Source organism: Balearica regulorum, chromosome 8 (assembly GCF_011004875.1).
Source record: "Balearica regulorum gibbericeps isolate bBalReg1 chromosome 8, bBalReg1.pri, whole genome shotgun sequence".
Classification (NCBI taxonomy): Eukaryota; Metazoa; Chordata; class Aves; order Gruiformes; family Gruidae; genus Balearica; species Balearica regulorum.
In genome coordinates, this window is record NC_046191.1 from 29,593,745 (window position 1) to 29,615,459 (window position 21,715).

The 21,715-nt window shown below is 50.1% G+C and overlaps 1 protein-coding gene and 1 long non-coding RNA gene across 6 annotated transcripts in view; both read right to left on the reverse strand.

Annotated features, from left to right (window-relative positions):
- LOC104642971 (uncharacterized) overlaps nt 1–885 on the reverse strand; it is a 45,535-nt gene extending 44,650 nt beyond the window's left edge. Inside the window, exon 1 of one of the 3 annotated variants that reach the window (XR_012836612.1) lies at nt 750–885. The gene's annotated coding sequence lies outside the window, so the exon portion shown is untranslated. Of the gene's footprint in view, nt 1–3; nt 144–218; nt 355–749 lie in introns of those variants that run through there. The other 2 variants (XR_012836613.1, XM_075760359.1) reach the window with 2 other exon arrangements.
- A 2,413-nt stretch (nt 886–3,298) lies between these two features.
- On the reverse strand, nt 3,299–21,457 carry LOC142602794 (uncharacterized). 3 transcript variants are annotated; one of them, XR_012836621.1, is made up of 6 exons: nt 21,328–21,457; nt 14,074–16,549; nt 12,284–12,407; nt 10,969–11,251; nt 10,698–10,758; nt 3,299–3,907 (listed from the first exon to the last, which is right to left on the reverse strand). It is a non-coding gene; the product is annotated as an uncharacterized LOC142602794 (long non-coding RNA). The 3 variants fall into 3 exon arrangements; XR_012836622.1 differs by having other exon boundaries at nt 12,284–12,463; XR_012836623.1 differs by lacking the exon at nt 10,698–10,758.
- Between the last annotated feature and the right edge of the window lie 258 nt (nt 21,458–21,715).

The following is a 21,715-nucleotide window of genomic DNA, read 5'->3' on the forward strand; positions in this document are numbered from 1 at the left end:
TACCAGATTAAGCACAAGTGGGATGTTTTCAGTGGTGCCCCAGGAAAACGCGCACTCTCGGCGAGTTCTTTTCTGATTAAAAAGGAAACTGAGCGAGCAGCTCTGACTGAAACACCGCACATCACTCGAGTCACCCCAAACCGTCCCCAGGGCCTGTCCCCCCTCTCGCCCTTCGCTCTTCCCAGGGGAAAAGGGCGACGGGCGGGCAGGAGGCTCACACTGCCCGCGGCCCGGCCCTCCCTGCAGCGGCCCCCCCCCCCAACCCGCACCCCCTCACCGTGCTAGACGGCAGCTGCCCTCACAGGCCGGGCCGGCCGGCAGCCGCCATGTTGTGCGGGCACCACCTGCAGGGAGGGGTAAACAAAGCGCCCCCGCTGATGACGCATCGTAGCCCCGCCCCGACGGACAGCTCCCGCCGCCAATTGGCGATCCCACCCTGACGGACAGCTCCCGCCACCAACCGCTGCCCGCGCCAACGGCGGCCCGGCGCAGCCCCTTCGAACCCACCGGTGAACGACACGCCCGGGGACCGGCCCCCGTCACACCCCCGGTGACCGGCGCTGCCAGAGATCAGCCCCTGTCACACCCTCATGGGACTGACACTCAGGGACCGGCCCCCGTCACACCCCCGGCGGGACTTTCACAGCTGGAGACTGGCCCCTGTCACACCTCCAGTGCCACTGTCACACCTCCAGTGTGACTGACACCCAGAGCCCAGGCCCGTCACACCTCCAGAGTAACCCACACACCTGGAGGCCAGCTCTTCTCACAACCCTTTGTGTGAGGGTCATACTCCTGTCGCATCCGCAGTGTGACTGACACCGCCAGGGACCTCCCCTGTCACACCTCCACTGTGATGACGCAGCCAGAGGCCGGCCCTGTCACACCTCCGATGTGACTGACACCGCCAGGGACCTCCCCTGTCACACCTCCACTGTGATGACGCAGCCAGAGGCCGGCCCTGTCACACCTCCGATGTGACTGACACCGCCAGGGACCTCCCCTGTCACATCTCCACTGTGATGACGCAGCCAGAGGCCGGCCCCCCTCACACACCCAGTGGGAATGACACAGTCGCGGACCAGCCCCTGTCACTGCCCCAGTGTGACTGACATCCACGCACCAGTCCCGGTTAATCCCCCAGTTTGACTGACACAGCCAGACACCAGCCGCCATCACGCCCCCAGTGTGACTGACATCTGGAGACCAGCTGCCGTCACACCCCCAGTGGGACGGACACAGGCAGAGGACCCGCCCCTGTCACACCCCTAGTGTGACTGACACAGCCAGGGACCGCCCCATCGCACCCCCAGTGTGACTGGCACAACCGGGGACCGCCCATGTCACACCCCCAGTGTGACTGACACCACCGGCGGGGGACAGACTCGTCACTCTCCCAGTGTGTCTGAGACTGCCCTGCTGTCACACACGGCCGTGTGACTGACACAGCCAGGGACCAAACCCCTGCTGTAACCCCCAACGTGACTGACACGTTGAGACCACCCCATCCCCTGATGCATCACACTCACATGAGGTTGACACAACCACCCCCAGTGAGACTGTCACTTGGAGATCAGCCCTTGTCACCCCTCAGTGTGCCTGACACAGCCAGAGACCGGCTCACCTTTCTGCAGCTGTGGTCTGACTGACATCCCGGGCAACCACCTTTGGCACCCTGTACGCAAGCCCAGAGAAACCTGAGGGCAAAAGACACCAGCACGCCTACCGCTCCCCCAGTATGCCCACCAACTCCTTAGCTGCCAGGTGAAAATCATTAAATCATTGATGCGCAATTGTAACAGGGTTAGGGATGCTGAGGTGTGGTGTGACACAGCTCCTTTTCCTGTACCTCATCCCAATTTCGTGCTGACAACCCACATTTCGGCTTCTCAAGATTCCACCACTGCCACCACGAGCCTTACAAAGGTTCAACAATTCAGCGGTACAGCCTTCACCACTGCTGTTACGCTCAACGCAAAATTTTTCACATAAAATCTTCCGGCTGTACGTTAACACGCATTTTTTAACACCCCGGGATGTCTGGTTATGGTGTAGAGATCCAACAGCAGAGACCGTGCCCCCGAGCCGGGGTCTGGCACGCCTGTTCCGCTCTGTGATTGATTCCCAAACCAGCCGAGCTGCCCACAGACAACGGAAGGATGACTGCACGAGAGAGAGGGAATGCACAACGTGTGCGCGTGTGTATATGAGCAATCCCCTAAATATACAGGCGATATGGGAGAAGCCTCCAGATCCAGGATTCTCTGCTAAATCAAGTCAGGGGTATGATGCCTGTGCTATGCAGATGAGCTGTCATATTGTCTCCCACACAAGACTGTCTCCAAAGGAACCTACACCTACTGCAAATATCCTGCAGCATATGGACATTTATAGGTCAACCTGGAAAAAGTGAGAGTAATGATTGTCCAAAAAAAAAAAAAAAAGGCAGGAACCCAAATAATTTTCCGATGTTATTTTGGAACACGCAGGCGTGGAACGAGCTGAATTATACCTGAGAGCCATCAGAAAATGTCAGATCGCCTCTAAAATGCGTTAGGAGAGAACAAAAACAAAAAAAGAAAAAGAAAAAAAAGCCTCCAGCTTTCTTGTGCGAGAAGAGAATGCAGTATGGAAATAAAATTCCCTAATAAAAATCAGTGCTGGAATGAATTTACAAGCTTATTTTGACTGTCTCTCATGATGGGGACAGAGTCCGGGGTCTCATCCTAACAGCCAGCAACACCATCAGGCTGAAACCCTGACAGAAGAGCTTTACCTTCGTTGCAGGAGCAACCGTGGTGCCTAATCCTGGAACTCCTCCCGTAACGATTTCAGAACAAACCCAGAATATTTGTTACCCTTCTCAAAATTCAGCCGGAAAAAAAAAAAAACAACCAACCAACCAAACTTCTGATGCCAACTCTATGAAAACAACACGTGTGTCTTGGCAGCACACTGTTAGATGATGTAAAACCAAAACCCAACCAGCAATGCAATATTCTGGGGGAGGAAGGGGACCGGCGGACCCCGAAGTCTGTTTGGATTTCCAAACTCTCACCATTTTCACCTCTGGCATGTACCTGCCACAGCTCCCAGTTGTATGCACCATCCTCAGCATATTTTTTCCAAAGCTTCAGCCTTTGGAAAGAGCTGAACCCTCTGCTGACTGACACTTCTGCTGGAGAGCTGAGATTTCTATAATTGGCATCACAGAGAATTTGGGGAGGGAGCTGCCTCTCTTCCCCCCCCCGTTTTTGTTTTTTTTTTTTTAGTAAATTCGGATGTTGCACATTTTAAAACAAAAACGTTCTACTTAAACATCAGCGCATTGGTTTGTAATTGCAGAGTGGGGAAGAGGAGCACGTCAGTAGTTGAAAAAACATTAAATTTGCAGGGAAGCGGCTGAAGCGTTTGCACAGAAGGGGGCAAATGGAGATAAGCCAGGCAGTCTGCCTGCATTCAGCTCTTGGGAAACTTGTACAGCAGAGACTTACCCATTGTAAGAGAAGCAAGAAAAAAAACCCAAAACTATAGTAACACCTGCTTTCCCTTCTCCCCCGTGTGTGCAAACTCTCATTAGATGAATTGCTGGACCACAGGTCAATTAGTGGAGACAGTCCCTGGCCGCCGGAACGGATGCCCCTCACATCTCTGCTGGGATCTGCAGGACTTGCTGGGGACAGCGTTCACAAAAGTCGCATCATTGAAGGGAGACAATCCCTCTGCCTTGAACGTTTCGGTCACTGTGGGGATGATGTGTGATTGTACATTTGTATTAATGCCTTTCCATTTGGCTGCTTTTTAGTTTCCTTTGTTATAACCCTCAGGAAGAGTCAAGACATAAACATCCATTGCTGATAGGCAGCTATCGTCGTCTCACGCCGGGGAGGTATCACCCAACGCTTACCTGAAATAGAGGCGTCTATTCTCCATCTGGTAGGAAAACAAGCTTAACATTTAAAACTCTCTGCAAGATGGGAGCAAATGCAGTCCTGAATGAGTGCAGAAGGGAACAGAACGTAATAAAGCTAAACAGGTAATCGCTGATAGATTATCTGGAGACACAGGCTAATGCCAAACAAACCAGGAGAGAGAGCTTAAAAATGACTGATAACCGAAGCGCTGCTCCAGTGCCTGTTACCACACTCTGCAATCTCATTCTTGACATCTCTGTATTTGCCTTTTTTTTTTTTTTAAACGCTGCAGTTATTCAGATTAAAAAAACCATCATTTGCATGAATCCAGCTAACGTTATTCACGTTGTTTTGCACATAGATACGCTACGAGTGCCTCTGTGGCTTCGCACAGAGAGTAAACCTTACTTTATCTAAAATGATCAACTTGCCAAGTAAAATATAAGTTTTCCTACTTGGTTTTTTTTTTCCCCAGAGAACTGAAACTTAAGCTAATGAATCAAAAAATGTAAAGCGATCAGAAAACACCTGGAAAAAGAGGTTAAAATAGTTGTTCTTGTTCAGCTGAAGAATCCATTGGTTATCTGTCCTAGATTTAATTAGTGAAAACCACAAAGATTGGCTAGCTCAGCACAAAATTTCTGACCCGAGCCAATTCCGTATTTGACAGGATAAAATACCGCTACTTAGAAGGTGAACACCGCCTATGAAGCGTGCATGCTGATGAGCTTTCAGAGGGGAAACGGCTTTACAAACCCAGCCCCGTTTGGAGGAAACGTTACGCGAGAGATTCAACAAGCATGAGGAGTAATCAGGGCGCAGCCTGGGTGCCTTCGGGTCCCCAGGACTTGCCTCGGGGTGCGATTCTGGCTGCTGTGTCCTTTTGGGTGACTTTTAAACCGCAGGATCATGGGCAACGCGGAGCAGCCAACGTAATCAAAGCCACTGTCATAGGTAATAACTTCAAGATTCCCAAACCGCTTATAAGTACATGGTAGCCATATAAAAATTAATGGCCCATTGACTGCAAACAGCACAGTACAAGGCAAAAACAGATTTGTTGATGTATCTATTTGCCATTTGCTGCCTGTCCTCACGCTAAAAGTGTTTCTGGTTATGGTTACTGTTAATTGCTTTTTATCTAACAACGGAGCTAAGAGGTTTCAGCTGAGATGGGGTTTCACAGTGTTAGGCAATTACACAAACATCCAGATGCACAAAAATTCCCTGGTTTGTAATCTGGACAAGGCAGAACACAGCAAGTTATCTCGGGCCTAAAGAAAGGTTTCTGATCTGGAAAAAAAACCTCAAACCCAAGGTCTGACTGACCAAGGAAGCATCAGGGAAGGTGAAAAAATGAATCATTGCCTTCTTGTGCTTCATCTGTTACAGCTCACAGATTAAAAATTCAGCCACGGTTGCCTGACTTTTAACTCATCAACAGGAACACACAGAAGCATCGTATTTTCAAACACACCACATCTTCTGAAGACATTCCTCCTAAGGAGGGCTTCCTTGTGCAGCGTCATTATCTCCGACAGATCTGCTTTGGAAATTTCCTCTCGGGGCTCCTCCAAGTTGACAAGTGAATTCTCTGCATCAGAAATATTTGTTCAGAGGCTGCCAGGCTCATCAGTCACATCCCCTAGAAGGAGGTGGTCCGGGGGTGGGGGGAGGAATTCTGCTTTTCCCCTTACCTATTGCCCCTGCAAAAATAACATTATTGAGGGGACAATGACCACAGCCACCTGCCTGGGCCACTTGTCTCTCTGCGACACTGCTCGTTTCTTGGCATCAGGGCTGGGAACAACGCTGCTGGCTGGCCTTGGTCCTCACAGCCAAATCACAAACACACCAAAGACGAGAGGGTAACCTGGACTGGCCTGGGCAGGACTTCCAGCCCCTTGGGCACCCTCCTGCTCCGGGGCTTAGCAGGGATAAGACATCCCTGCTGGCTGCCATCCACCAACACAGGGCTAATTATTTTAGACCTATCCAGGCAGAAGGGGAAAAACAAACATCCTCCTGCTCCCCCTAGAATGGGATTGTTTAGCATGCACCTTTGGTCCAATGGTAATTCTTCACGGACTGTACAAGTGATTTATGGCGTCTTCATGCAGCATCACGGGTGGACAAAGAGAGGATGGCTGGATCTCAGGCAGCATCTAGATGGGTGGGTTAGCAAAGGCCTCTGACAGCTCCTGATTTACTTAATGAAGAGCTCCTTCCTACAGCTCTGACTGCCGCTTCATCATTCATCATTAACGAAGCACTTAGGTGTCTTATCTCTGAACAGTGAGATTTCTTGTGTACACATAAATCAGCCTCTCTCTAGCAAGAAAGCTCAGTTTTCACCCAGCCAGCTCTGTCTGAAAGCGAAGGCTCTGCCACAAGAAGGAAAAACACCTTCCCCTTTTCGTTCTCAGACATACTACATGACAGTCTTTTCCCTTTCAAATGCTATTCACTACTTTTCATTCCATGTTCACCAATTATTATAATGATTTTGCTTAGACAGAGACAAGCAAAGTATAGTGTCATTTCTTCTTCTTGTTTTTTCATCTTCTGTGTTTTTGTCACACAAGTGAAGATTTGACTTGGTCTCTTTGAAAGATGGCTAAGGACTCATTTGTCGTGATTATTCCACTTTTAAGCTGGTGCTGCTCTGCTACACACCTGAAACCAGACGAACCCAGTGGTGAACTTGGCAGGTTTTGAAAGGTGTCACAAGAGAAAAAGTGTTATTAGTTCATCGCGCTAACAAAGGGATCATGCTGGATTTTCAGCCTCACCGTTACTGCTGCGTCTATGGTTTCTGAAGCCAAAAGATGAAGACTCATTAATTAACAAAAGAAGCTGGGAGATAAATGTGTGATTAAGTTATTGGAGTGGGACCTGGGAGAACTGGGTTGATTTCTCAGTCCTGGACCGGTTGCTATGTGATCTTACTGAAATCACTGCGTGGAGATAAACGCAAGACGTTGGCAGTGCCAGCTCCCCATCGGCTGTGGGCGCTGTGGGCAGGGGCTGCCGCGCGTTATATTTTTCGTTATTACCAGCTGGAGTCAGTTCTGCTGTAAGACAAATGGAAATAACCCCCCGACTCCAAATACGTTTCACGTTCTGCAACTGGCCTTTGCTCAAGCTTGCTATTTTTCCAGAATCTCCTGTGATTGACTAAATCACTCCTTTTAATGGGTTCCCTCCCTCCCCTTCTTCTGTTTCCTTGTGAACGTCTTTACCTTCTGTCTGTTGCAAATGTGAACAGTTTTAATTAGGTGCTGTTGAAATGTCTTTTGCAGTTTGGCATCCTGTTTGGTTTCGCTTCTCTCATTCTCTTTGCAGTTCTGTTCCTTCCCACATTGCTTATGTTTTCTTGTTTATGGAAGCTCTTCTTTATATGCATAATTTAATCATGCTGCACTTCAATTTCATCTCTAATAAGCGTAAATAGGGAAAAGGGCATCTGATGCCCATCTCTCCAGACGCTCCTTAAATAGTCCTCTTTTCCTCTAGTGTGTCCCTCAAATGTTACGAGTTCCCAGCTGCACTCAAGGACAAAGCACTCAGCCCAATGGATTTGTTGTGTTTTCAATTATATTCCTAAATGACTTCATTCCTTCTACAACTTTAGAGATCATACCGAGCCTACACCTTCAACTGAGGTCCAGAACGGCAGGGAACTGCTCGAGAAACTCAACAAAGAACCAAAACCCCAAGGGTGATGCTATTAAAACCAGCTCCTCATCCCCTCCTTTTTCCGCTCTAGAGTCGAACCACTGGATTTCATTTTTGCTCGATTTATCCTTACTGTGGCAGCAGCAAATTGACACGGTCTTCTTTCCCCATGGAGATTCGCTATCAGTGTCTCGCCGCTCCATCCTCAGTGCTCTAGTCTGTGAGCGCTGGGTATCGCAAGTCATTTTTCTATATTAACCAGATCACTGTTGATCTAGTTACATCCAGCTTATCTGGGGAAGTCAGTAATTTCAATTAAGCTGCATTCTGCATTTACTTCTAGTTTTATAAGAGAAGATAGACTTTCCCTTTTATTCTTCCTGATCTCCAACAGCAATACTACAAAAATCATAAAAAATAGGGCTGAAGTAACTGCAGAGGTCTGGCGGTTCACCTCTCTAACACAAGCGCATGGTCATCTACACCAAAATCCGCTCCAGAAAGAGAATTTTAACAGGCTCCACACACAAACTTTTCAGATGCAGCCTCTGTAATCTCTCCCACGATCTGCTTTAACATTTACCCCATACCTATCATGACCGTGTTTTCTTTCCCTCCTCTGTCATGTTCAAACTGCATCTGCTTTGCTATTGTTTAAGCCTACTACTTCTTCTCCCACCCAGCCCACGTCTGACGAGCGTGATTTTTACAAACGTGCAGCCTGTTACCAGATCTCCCCGCTTATTCCCTCCCTCGACTGCTGACCTGGGCAATGCAGGTTTGGGCTGAAGTCAACCCCATTTAAAAAAAAAAAAAAGGTATTTTGCGAAGCAAGAATTAGCAAGATTAATTTTATGAGAAGTAGATAAGTTAATAGCGACACTTCTTTAAAATTCATTTTTCTGAGGTTTGACATAAGCCAGTCAGGCAATCGCATCCTATCACGTTATCAGGGACAACTGCCTTGCTGCAATGAAATCATTTAGCCATGCGTGGAAGAAGAGAGGATTAGACAGAAGAAGACTTGGTGTGTGATGAATGGGATTTACAGGCAAACCCGCACACCGCACATTTGCTGCCCTGTCTCCATCCACAGGAGGGTGACTAATACGGAACTGATCTCCAGGGCACTTTGTCCTGGCGCTGATTCCAGTCAGAAGGTGAACGACATTGCCAGGCTCTGCTTTGTGCTGTGGGGTACCAACAAAACCCTTTGAAGGTGCTCTGGGGTGGGATTCTTGGCTTTATCCTGACCTTGGGAAGGACAGGGGCTTGTCCCTTTTTCCACACCTCCTTTGCAGGACCACACCAGCATGGCTGCCCACAGCTAACTTGGTGCAGTGATTCCATCCCTGCAGTTAGGACTTCTGTTTTAATGCCTTCCAGCACAGGTAAAGAAACTATTTTCTACCCTGGTGTCATCAGTTAAGGACCGAAAAAATATTAGTACCCTGCAGCTTTTCCCCGGTGAATAGCACCTCATTCACTGAGTGCTCCTAGCTTGAGTCCAAGGGGACACCTCTTGAATTTTATTCCCTTCTGCTCCTAACCACTTACTAGAAAAGCAACAGGCATGCACTGCAAGCTTAGAGGTCTGTTCTGGGCCCATGGCAAAAAACTATTAACAAGTGACCTTTCAGGTACAGCAGATGAGATCTGTGCCCTAAAAATCAAATCCTTCAGCTGCATTTTTCAGGCTTCCCTTGGTCCCTTTGGAGTATTTAAACCTTTGATCTGACTTGTGGCTTGAATCCTTTTCCCCAAACACTGCACATTTCCTTTTCGGTTCAGGCTCCAGCCAGAGACAAGAGGGGCCAAACCGTCAGAAAAGGCGCTGGGGATGGGATGGCTCAGACAGGAGCGAAAAACTTTTCAAGAAACCCTTCTCAGCACAGCTTCCTGCTCAAGTTTTCAAACCCAGCTTCAAAGTGACCTCCAAAATTATCCAGCATGCCATTTACCTAGCACGGGCTCTGACACATTGTAGGTTTGCTCATGCTTAATTGAAGCAGGAGAAGCATCGAGTAACTTGGCTCTGACAGGCACCGTGACATTTTCTTTCTACGAGGGGAAACCTCAAAGACGCTCGTGCCTGATAAGGTCTGACTGTTTCCACGGTTCACATTTACAAAGGAAATAAGTAAAAATATCTACAGCTACTGGAGAAGAAAAAGAAGCCTTTTTGCTGTGTGGAGTGGAAACCCTAGCTTCAAAGTTAAGGCAGCTAAAATGCTTTTCAAAATGCTGGCCAAACAGCTGCTGTTTGACGTTTTGTGTGTGCAAAGTTACCGTACAAAAAAAGGAAAGAGGAGAGACGTGTTTGGAAGCACAGCGGTAGCTGCATGCAGAAGAAAACACATGGCTCCTTCCAGCCCGGATTGTGTCATTTAGCGCGTCTGGATGGCAGAGCTGAAGGCATCGCATCCAACATGCTCGCTGGCTGTGGAAATAACACTGGGGGTGAAGCAGGTCGGTGGTGGTAACGCTAACAGTGGGATCACCCTGACTGCATTGCTGTTCTGCACCAGCTTTTGGTCACCTCATGCGCTTCCTATCGGTGCAGAAAAGCCCGAGAGAGGATGCTGTGTGGTATGGATGGGTTTGTCTTGATCCTGGGTGGAAGCCAGGATTCCTCCAGCCCTCGTGGTGGGTCTGTTGAGCATCACCGTGTCTGCAGGACCAAGTTCACTTGTGACAGCGGAGATGCAAAGGGTGAGCTCCACTCTGGTGCAGGGCCTGAAATGTTGCGCCGTAAGAAAATCGGCAGCCACGGCAGAGAGGAGAAGGACGCCAGCAGCATTAACATAAGGGTCAGGGAATCCTTACAGATGAAGATGACATGGTTAGATAAATTCAGGGTGGTACTGCAGATTAAGTGCATGCCACTAAGCTAATGAAAGCACAGCCTGCATTTCAAGAGAGCCTCGCTGCAGTGTCAGCAATCAGTTCATTTTTGCTGGTCAAGATAACGGTAATGATGGGGCAGCAATGCCAGCGAGCAAGAAATACTCTGAGAAATGGTGATGGATGATTTCTGGGGACCCTTAAAATAATGCTAAGATACTAGAGCAGGAAAGAGGTGTAGATTAAGCTATAAAAGCTGACCTGTTGGATCAAGTCCCTTCTCCATCCTAGCAGAAAGTCCCACAGTCGCCAAGATGTTCAGCTACAATGAAACAAGATTGATAAGCGCTTAATTAGAATGAAAGATGGGAAAAATAAATAAAAGATTAAACCCTTTAAATGAATGGGCAGCAAACCCCAGCAAGTGGGGCCTCTAAACCTACACCAGAGAGAAAACAGGTATTGCTGAGCTGGCAGTGGAAGAAAAGCAGGGAGGAAAGAGTCCTGGGTGCCCCATGGGCTACGTCAGTACCTGGAGTCAGGCTTCTCCTCGCTCCTGGGACATCAGCTCCATCCTCCGGGAATGGGAGGCTCGTCCTGGCCGTGGCAGTGGGGTGAGGCTGTGCAGCTTTCCCCTCCGTTCTAAGGTATCCCCCGACTGGCAGCTAGAAACCAGACACCGCAAACTCCGTCGCTTATTCGCCTTCATCAATATTTTAACAGATATTGGTTTTTACTGTAAGAGACATCACTTCTTGTTAATTTGAGTGCTGGAATGGCACTGGCAGGCAGAATACCTTGGCTCCAAACAAACCCTGAGGGGAAAAGGGAAATATATTCATAAGAACAACAATTGGAAAGAATCTAATTCAATAATAGATTTTGTTTGGTATCGTTCTGGCACCAGCAGTCATCTTCTTGTTATTTTTAGGTTCTGATGACGCCAACAGGTTTTGTTTTTTTCTTCATGGGATTTTATTGTTGCTGTTATGCAAAAAAATCCCGAGGAGAAAATTTCCATAGTTTAATCACATTGAACGAAATTACAATTACTTCTAGAATTTAAGACTTTGTACCCCTAGATCCTCAGCAAAATATGCAGAGGTTTGCCAGAGTCCAGAGAGCAGGATAAGGGCTTCTCAGCTGGCTTTTGGGGAAGGAGAGAAGGATGGGATGAGGACAGAAAGCAAACACATATTTACCTAGCGAGAGACTAACAGGGTTTTAGATGAAGCATATTACACAGCCCAAGAGGCAGAATTTGTGTTTATAAATACAAAACAAACACCAAAATCATCTCGTTTCATGTGACAGCCTTTTTCTTTGTGTTTTTCTTTCCAAGGGATTAGTCACAGAAGTATTTATTTGGGGATATTAGCTGCAGTAGCTGTACAAACCAGGCACCAAATATTACGAATGCCTGGTCCAGTACTGTTTGTGTTTTCCACTAGGTCGTGAAATTCTTGATCTGTAAAAAATGCGAGTTTTGAAGAGCTTTTCCCCATAATTTCCTTTGCTTTGTGCATCACGAAGACTTATTTTTTTGTGCGCTAAGTGGCTTGATAGCAGGGTGGGGATCGCAAATCCAGACTAAGTCAGGAGCGGCTCCCAAGGAGAGCGAGGGTGAAAGGAAGCGTGCCAGCATCGGCTATGCGGCCCCAAACTCGGGGTGCTGGATGGGGAAAGAGGTGCACCTGCTGAACCCCAAACCCCTTACATGTATGCACCCTGAATTCAGGAGCTGTCGCAGATAGACACGGTCAGTTGACCACAACGGGGCCGTGCGGTTCCTGAACCGCATTGCCTGACGCAGATGCCTGCTCACCGAGGTGCAAAGGGATGCTCACCTAGCTGTAAGCACAGTCACAGCACAGCTCAGGGTCACAGTTCAGCTGAGATATCTCCATCCTCTTTTCATTTACCGCAGATTTCTTATTCTTCAGCAGAAAAGCCTCTCCTCGTGTTTCATTCCTGTGGAGGAGCAAGCAGGAAGGAGTTTCACTGAACATCTCCATCTCTTCCCAGGACTGCTTGGCCAAGAGAAAAGCAAGAGGGAAGCAAAGACCATCAGATGATTTTCTTGGGAGCTGCATGTCCCCTTTCAATGGTGACAACGTGCAGACCAAGAAAGGACATTATTGTTCCAGGGCTGGCCAAAATGAGAGTTAGCCGAACCCTTACAAATGATGGAATTTGTACTTAGGGACAGCAGGATCCATATCCCCTCACCACATTTACTGCCAGGCTTGAGGCATTTTCTGTTCTTGCTTGAGCACTTGGGATGAAAAGATGTCGGTTATAAAACTGCTTGGCTATGAGGAATAAGATGCAAAGTACGATTTCATGTTTTTAAGAGTTTGTTCAGCTTACATGTCACTTCTGGGCTCTGAGTTATACAAAATCCCATATTTTTCAAGGGTAAATTCTTTCTGGTTTGTTTCTTTTTCTTCTTCTTTTCTTTTTTTTTTTTTTTTTTAATTTTTACAATTACAAAAGGTATTTGCAAAACATTCTCTTTTTTTTTCCCAGATAGCTTCTGGCTGCTTTCAAACTGAAATTTGGCAGTCAGCATGCATTTCTTATTCAATAACAGACACAGATTCTGCACTTTAAAACTTGTGGTGGATACAGACCCAAGAGATTTTTTTTTTTTTTCTTTCAAATCTGCATTAAAAATCACACATGACTTTTTTTGAGTGTGTGTTTTTAAAGCAAAAACTACAACAGAAAAAACCCTCGGATGTGTATTAACAACAGTCAATTAGCCACATATTGCCTGGGTGGCTCCTGTAGAAAGGGTTTTTGTCAATAATGAAGTCCTGGAAGCTGATGAATTCTACAGTGGGACGATTTAATATTGAGGAACCAGATTGCCTCGGATGCAAAACAGAAGTGAGGATGTGTGACGCTTTGTATCTCTTGGGCACTTGTCCAAAGCCAGCCCCCATCAGCCCTGCCTGGTGGCTTTACCATTTGTCAGTCGGTTGGGGTTTGATGATGGGTCCCCATGGGGTAGAAGGATTTGGGAGAAGGACATTCGTTAGCATTGCTGGAGGGGAACCCCTTGGTTGATCCTGCTGCCTGCGGGCTTTTGCATTCATCACCTATTTCCCTGGAGGGAGGCACATCAGAGAAGAGGGAAATGCACGCATCTAATTTTAACTTTGAAGTGGGGGAAATGGTGGCGGGTTTTTTTCCTGGAGCTCCTTGTTATTCTCCCCCCTCCCCTTCGCCCCAAATATCTTTGCAGACTTTTTAAAATCTGGTTGGTTTGAATATGCACAGTCTTCTTAGCATTAGCTCGGACCAGTGCCTTTGGGTAGCTTTTTGAAAAACATGAGAAATTAACATTTGAAAAGGTATTCCCACACACTCTTTGAGCAGGAAATGTGGCTTCCTTCTCCACCCACTTTATCACTAAGCAGCTTGGAGATAAATAATGGAGACTTTAACGGCCATTGTGGTAAAAACCATCACCCGCGCTGGGATAATCTCTCAAGCGTGTCTTTGCTGAGCAGAGAAATCAGACTGCACCTAGATATCCATGTGTTGTCTCAGTCACCCACAGAACTTTGCTTAAAAGAGGGTGAAATGGGAGATGGAGTAAGTCAAGAAAGCCACATTCCGAAACACTCACCCTTCAGCCAGTGCTGGCCCTGCCAGGTCTCTGTCGTCGGACACCACACCGGTCATTGGCACTAGGTGAGGCTGGAGAAGATGCTCTGGTTCCTTGTAGCCTGTCCTCCTTATATACGCCCTTGGGTCCAGACACACAATGAAGAAACCAAGTTATTGGCAGCTTAAAGCTACCTCCTGGCATCTGTGTAGGCAGGTCAATCCTGCCCCGGGCAGGGCAGCTTGCTTTAAATCACCGTCTCTTAGGGCATCATCACGTGAACATGCTGGGCTTGGGTCTAGGACCTGAGTTAAATATCCCTCCTTGGGCTGTAGGTCTTGTGCTGACAGACCAGCTCGCTTTGGGGTAGCATGGGGAAGGGACTAAAGGCCTCGCAGGAGGGATATGCCTTGAGACAGCAAGTTCAGGAAAGGGTCGTTAGAAAGCTTTATGGGTAAAAAGCTAAAAAAATATTTTTAGGTGACCTACTGCACCGAACACGGAGACAAAATTTAGACTGTTGGAGTGCAATATCTAGGCGTCAAAGCTCTTCTGAAGGGCACATTTCAATGCAGCTGTAACCAGGTAACCATGAGCAGCACCTTCACAAAAAAGGAAAGAAAACCAAACCTAATTCACCATCCAGGCCTTGGTGTTTTCTTGCCCATTTTTACATGTGCACCAATCTGCCAAGCCAGATGTACAAATGCGTTGTGTGGGCAAACAGGCACTTGTATGGGCAAACATTGCCTTGACGCGTGCGTTCTTGTGGGCATGAAATCAGGCGATGCACAGAGTCGGCGAGGAGAAGTGGGGCTGGGCGAAGGCTGGCCCCTCTGCCAGGGCACGAAAACCCTTCCTCTACTCCCCAACACCAAGAGGCTGGGATAACTAAGCTCAACAAGGCTCAAAAAGGTGGGTGATGTTGCAGGACCTCCTTTCCACCGGTTTCCCCAGTGGACTGAACCATCCAGCCTTGCTGGCATTGCCGTGGGGTTTGACAGGCTCCCATGCCTACCGTGAAAGCTGTGCTTGACCGAATCATATCCAAGGTGATGTGATCAGCTTGGATGTGAAATGAATCATGTTAAGGTGCTTACCTCATCTCACGTATGAATTCCTGTCTTCCCCCAGCTAAGGCAAGACACCCAAGGAAGCAAGAAAGTGCTATACCACCCTAATATGACATGCAACACTGTTTATCTTCTACTATCTATGAATAACCTTGTGTAAGCCATTAAAAACAGGTGTGAAGTAATGCATTTGCTATGCTTTCACAAGCTAATTAGGAGCATTACAACAAATGACTAGGTAATTAACCAGTGTTTCAACCCCAGTAATCACGTATTGTAATTCTAGCAGAACCACAAAGACTCTGTATTATTGACTCCTTTTGGAAGGAAGCACCATTAGCCTTGTAGTCTGAATCCCTGTTCTTAAAGCAAATATAATTCTCCCAGAAACAGCAGTGGGATGGGGCAACCTTGGAGCAATCTGGAGCTGGCGACCTCCAAACATCAGCCCTGACAGCTCCAGTGGAGCAGCCCCTGGGCTGTCCCTCTCAGCAGAGCAGGTAGGGGAACTGGGGAGATGGATTTCATCTGGGGCAAGCCCTAGCTGCAGGGTGGCTACACATGGCTGGTTTGGGCTGGACACAAAGAATTACTTAAAGAAAAGCAGAGGGAGGGGAGAGACACCTCTGACGGCACGTCCTTCCATCCTCTGTGGGCCAAGGAGCCCCTGGCCAGCGCGATGGGCAGCAGGACCAGCTCTCCGTGCGGAGAGGACACCAGCTCCTGGTCAGGGTAGAAGACCCTCCTTCCAGATCCAGAGGGCCAGGTGCCACCACGGGCTCATCTTTGTGTCAAAGGCCAATTACATCTGATTCAGGGCGCAGTTCACTCTGTCTGGAAAACAGAAACAGCTTAGCACGTCCTAAAAAACCCCCAGGATCTGACTATTAGTCTGCTGCAGGTTGCTTTGGATTTAGTAGCCCCCGCAGCCCCTGGAAAGGCCCAGGGTTGCTGAACATCAAGGGCGACTCGCAGCAGCAGGAGCTGACAAACACAGCTCCCTCCCGCAGCTCTGAGCACGCGTTGGTGCGCTGCTCTGTCTGATGCAGAGGATGCCAATCTGGCACCGAATTCTTCCTTTAAAGCATTCCCCTCTCAGCTCCTAAAACATCCCCCTCCCTCCCTAAAATAAACAAACAAGTTAGAAAGCTCACGAGCCTGGGAACGCGCTGCGGGCAGGAAGCTCTGCGAGATGACGGAGCTCCAGCGTCCCACGAAGGCGGGGGCTTGTGCATCCTTCTGTCTCGTGGTGGTTTCCGGCCCCTTCGCGTCACACCCCGCAGCTCCCGCTCCCTCCCGCACCGCGGCGAGCGCGGAGGTGGTTCACATGGACCCTGTAGCAACGTCACGGTGGGTGCTGTCAGGACATCGAGACAGGACTAGCACCGGGTGACCTTCCAGGGTGCTGTAGGGCTGGTAGCTCACTGGGGAGACATGAAATCTGCGTTATGAACTCTGGGCAAGAATGATTTCCCCCCCAATTCAACACCACAGTGCTCCCCTCATCCATCTGGGACAGGGAGAAGGGCTGTGTCAGCCAGGCATCGAGTCCTTACCAAAACTGAGCATGCCAAGAAGGGGCCTGGTTGATCTCAGCCTCCGTCTCCCATCAGCAAGGGCAGGATCGAGGGATGCTAAGGTTGCTCCTGTCTGTGCCAAGGCAACTGAAATGTCTCTCCCTGCCTAAACTTCATCTGCCCTTTATAGGTCTCTGCCCCCCTCCTTCCTCGAGAGCAACAAAGCAAAGTGAAAAACAGAGGCTTTATTACAAACAGTAACCTGTTTCCATAGAGATTTGCTCAGAAAATAAATGAGACAAAGATGGAGGTTAGCGAGGAAAACGCAAGGGCTTGTCCTTGTGCATCACAGGAGATGTCTCACCCGCCCGCGGCGTTCAGCAGCCTCCGCTCGCCTGGACGGGGCTGCGCGCGGGTGCGTGACAGGACCCCCAGCCTGTCCCCGACGGACACGGGAGCTGGTGCCCTCTGCCACAGCGGATCCACCGGCCGGTCTTGATAACCCTGATGGGGATGTCCCCAGCCAACCCCCTCCAGAGCTCAGAGGTCAACGAGAGGAGCCTGGCTGTAAAACAGCAAGAGGGTGAAAGGCTGAAGTGACATCTCAAGGGAGAGGATGAAAGTAGGAGGGAGAAATCTGCCATCCTCCCGCTGCCTGCGAGGGGCACGGGCAGCGCAGGGCCCACCGGTCCGGTCTGGCAGATGCAACATCCCTCCCTACCGCACCCTGCGGCACATCAGCAGCTGGGAGAAACCTTCCTGCATCACCACCAGTGCTGAGCCGTGCTCAGCCTGTGATTCACCAGCCGCGTTCGCCGCTCTGCGTGGGACAGGACAGCACGGCGCCGGCGGCTGCCTCTGCCCAGCTCTCCCTTTGCAGGGTGTCTGCTGACAAGAGCCTTGCCCATCGCTTCGCACGTGCATGACACAAGCCGGGGCCAAATTCACCCCAACGGTGTTATCAACACAGCGAGAGCTGCCGCTTCTGTTTAACGAGGGAGATTAGAGAAGTTTCCTTCACGCTGCAGAACCCAGGGTTTTCTCGTTCTCCTGGCAAATCATGATGCCTCGGGAGGAGATAAAAGTACGGATGCAATTAGATCCTCTCCTATTTGCCTTTAATCAGCTCTCTGAGGAAACGGGCTCTGTAGAAAATTCTTGCAAACACTTGATTATTTCCACAGCTTTCCAGAGTAAGGAAAGAGTTGCAAGACAGACAGGCAGGGTGGAGGGAAAAAAAAAAAAGTGGGAAGGGGCAGTCTTGCAGGACCCTACCCCAGTGCCCACAACCCGTAGGCAAGAAGTAAGGGAAGAAGCAGCTATTCCCCTCACCAGGTAGGGCGGTGGAGATATGCTGGTCCCACATGTTCGGTAAAGTATGTAAGTGGATGCAAGGAATTAAATAGATGAGACTTTCTTAGACCGTGGTATGTCGTCTCCAGGAAAGCATCGCCAGGGCGATGGCAGTGGGGTTGGGCTGGGGGACGCTGGCACCCGGCTAGCGAGGCTGGACTGCCTGGGCCAAGGGAGAGGTGTGCTCCTACCAGGATGGGGGCACAACCAAACACTGCTTTCCTCTGCATGCCTGCTCCTCTGGAAGCAGAGATCCTTCCCTGGCACGTAGCCTGAACTTTTGGGAGCTCACGGGATGATTTCAGTGCCTGCTTCTCTGATGGGGAACCAAAGATCGGGTTTATTGCCACGCTCTGCTGCGTGGAGTGGTCTCACACACACCCGGCTGATCCATGAATGAAGGGGTAACATTGCCTCCCAACAGTACATCCCCGGAGAAAAGTAGCCGTTTTTATGGAACAGGGATCTACGAATGGCAAACAAATTCCTCAGCTAAAGAAACCCACGGATTCACAAGAAGAAAATTACAGCAGTCTCAAGAGGGACACAGGCTTCGCCGCACAGGGAGAGAGACTGTTTGGGGGCAAACGATCCTTCTCCTTGAAGAACAGCAATGACTCAGCTCCAGCAGCCGGGGAAAAAACAGCCAGACGGAGCCGGGCATTTTCTCGGCACAGGAAAGCCTTGCCGGGGAGGGGGCAGGAGGCGGCTGCCGCTCGTATCCAGCCTCTGCGAGGCACACCAAGAAAAGAAGCCAAGCGTCCTGCTGCGCCTTCCAGCCAGTGGGTCAACCTCCACCGTCACAGCACCAACGCTCTCCCAGCCACCCTGGAGCCATCCCTGGAGCTCTCGGTGTCACTTTGATCCCACCGCCCCTGGCAGACAGAGCGGCAGCCGGGGCGAGCCCAACTGCTGCTAGTGCTACCCTCCGACGAGCGTGTTTTCAGGCACGCACCGCCCACGGAGGGAGAAAACAGCGGTGTATCAGCTTTTCCCAACAGGGCTGGGAAATTAAAATGCAGACAAGATTATTCGGTATTATCTTAGCTGGGCACATTGAGAAATCATCTGGCTTTTGCATTCCTGCAAAACAAGAGATGCTCTCCCCTGGCAGGGCCTCGCAGCTGCCTCTGCATAGCCTCTGGTTAAAAAGAAAGAAATTTATCCACCCTCGGCTCGGTCTGCAAGATCAGCGCCCGGGTCGACACGCAGCAACAGATACCTGCAGAGCGATAGAGCATCGCTGCAGAAGGGGCGAGGACAAGCCGCTCTGCACATCCCCACAGGCTTATGATGCCCACGCAAGACAGCAGTGACATCGTGGGGAGCAGACCAGGCCGTTGGGCCGCTTGGTCCTCCAGACAGCAGCTGGTACTCCCGGCGGGGATGAGAGCCACGAGTGCGGGTCACCCATCTGTGACAGTCCTAGCGCTTAGCAGACACGTGGGGACAGCTGAAGTGCAGTAGACCGAAGGGAAGAAGGAGCAGGTTTCATTTAAAAAACCACGGACGTTGTGTTCACTCGACAGGTTCAGCTGAAGTGACCAAAGCCCGGCAGGACTCACGCCTGGATGAGCAGGTTGTCAGGCACGGGCTGTGATGGCTGCTGGATTCAGCTCTTCCTCCTGACTCAGCGCTGAAACATCACTGCCCGAGAGCCGTCGGGGGCCCTGTGAGAGTGGCTGCTATGAGGCACTCGTGGCCGTGGCTGCTCCTGGAGAGCTTGGAAAACACCAGAATCCCTTTTTACAGGGGATCCTTGTTCTGCTGCTCTATGAAGCACTCGCTGGGTGAGCTCACACAGCCGCTGGAGCCTCGTGGAGCACCCTGAGTCATCTTTTTCAGCCACAGCTGCAAAACCATTAGCCACACAGCCTTTTGTTGAGTGGGGAAGCCGCACAAACTTCCACGTGACTGAAAAGTCACTTTTCTGCCTGGGACACGCCGCATGAATCTCCTGAGACGCAGACCTCTGACATCCCAGATTTGACCAAGTCACAGAGCATGGGCCGATTGCTGGGTGCGCTTTGATTCGCTGTGGAAAGATTTTTAGATCTCATCGAAATATCTGCAGCCATCCTCACCCCGGGGAGCGTCGCACCAGCCAACGCGAGACACGGGCAGCCAACCAGGCACACGAACAACCCATGTGCGGGGAGCCTGCCCCGTGCCAGGCGAGCTCGATCCGCAACGGGCAGGCAAGGCAGGCAACCGCTGCCTGTGTGGCGAGCAAGCTGCCCGCGAGCTTCTGCTCTCACCAAAGGCACACTCTGCCCTCTCTGCTGCTGAGACCTCACATCACTGGGTAACTCGTGCTTGGAACTGGGATGCTCAGGACTCGATAACCACCTCTAGTAAAGTCTCCTCCTTCCATCGATGAAGTTACTCGTGCCTCCATAAAATAGGATTTGCTTCTCCCACCCTGAGCTGACATGTTTCAGGGAGCACGGGCTGTCTCCTCCTGGGTCTCCAGATGGCACCACCCCCAGGAGCCCCATCTCCGCTGAGAGGCAGGCTGTTACTGCAGCACACGGCTGCAGTGAGCCCAGGGCTTCTGCACAGCGTCAGGGGAGCACTGAGAGACCTTTTGGTGCACAAGAGACAGAGCTTTGCAGACATCTGCCACCGTGACCACGCGAGCCCTGTGCACGAGCATCGCAGCCCCATGAAGGGGTATGAAAGAGCAGCTGTTAGGTGGCAGCTCCCTCATTTTCTCTAGGACTTCATCGCCACGCTCCTGGGGACTGTGTTTCTTAGGACAGGGTCTGCATGGGTGACCTCCAGCCCTGCTCCCCTCTCCCCTGCGTTTTGATTTTGCCCTCCCTTCCTTTCTACACCCATCACCCATTCGATCGCACAGCGACATTTAATCCTGCATCGCAGCCTATTCAACCAGCAGCACCGAAGAAGTCAAGCCAAGCTGAAGTTTGGATTAATAGACCAAAACACACTAAAAAAAATTATCCCACCAGCCGGTGCATCCCCCAGCTTCCCAAGCCACTGCTAGCAACCAGCACTGCTGTGTTAACACCAGGACGGCTGTCAGGTCTGCCAACCGCCCAGATTGCCCCAGCAGGTCAGCGATACAGAAACTCGTGGCCATTTAGTGCATCCACTGCTGAGTGCACAGCAGGACCCAGGTTTCTGCCAGAACCCTAGAAATGCAAATTAAAACATGGCTGTTCACCGGAGAGGTTGCTATTCTCTGAACGGAGCCACATTTCACATCTGTCCCCGCATGCCGCAGCGTCAGACATAAAGCACAGGGATAGGCATGAGATAAAATTCCAGCTGCATCTTGAAATAAATCTAGCTGCAGTTTTACCACTCACCTCTCAGCTGTCCCCTCGGTCCTGCTGTCGTCTGTCCCACTTCTCCGACTGCCAGGACTGAGGCAGGGTGATGGATGCTGCCAGAGAACAGCCCTGTTCAGAGTAAATCCTTTCTCTGGGTGTGCAGGGGAGTGTGTGTGCGTGTGCTGCTGGAGCAAAGGGTGTGAAACAAGGGGAAAGGGGCTGCTTGAGGAAAAGGGGCTCTGGGAGCTGAGCTGAGCTGGAGGAGGATGTCAGGGAGGGTCCTCCTTGGTGACCCTGGCAGAAAAGCAGCCCTGCCTCTTCCCCGCAACATGTCCTGGCAGGGACCCACGGCATCAACATCGGGATGGGGAGGTTGGCGTCCACCAGTGTTATTACACGGCCTCTCGGCTTTACGGCATCAAGA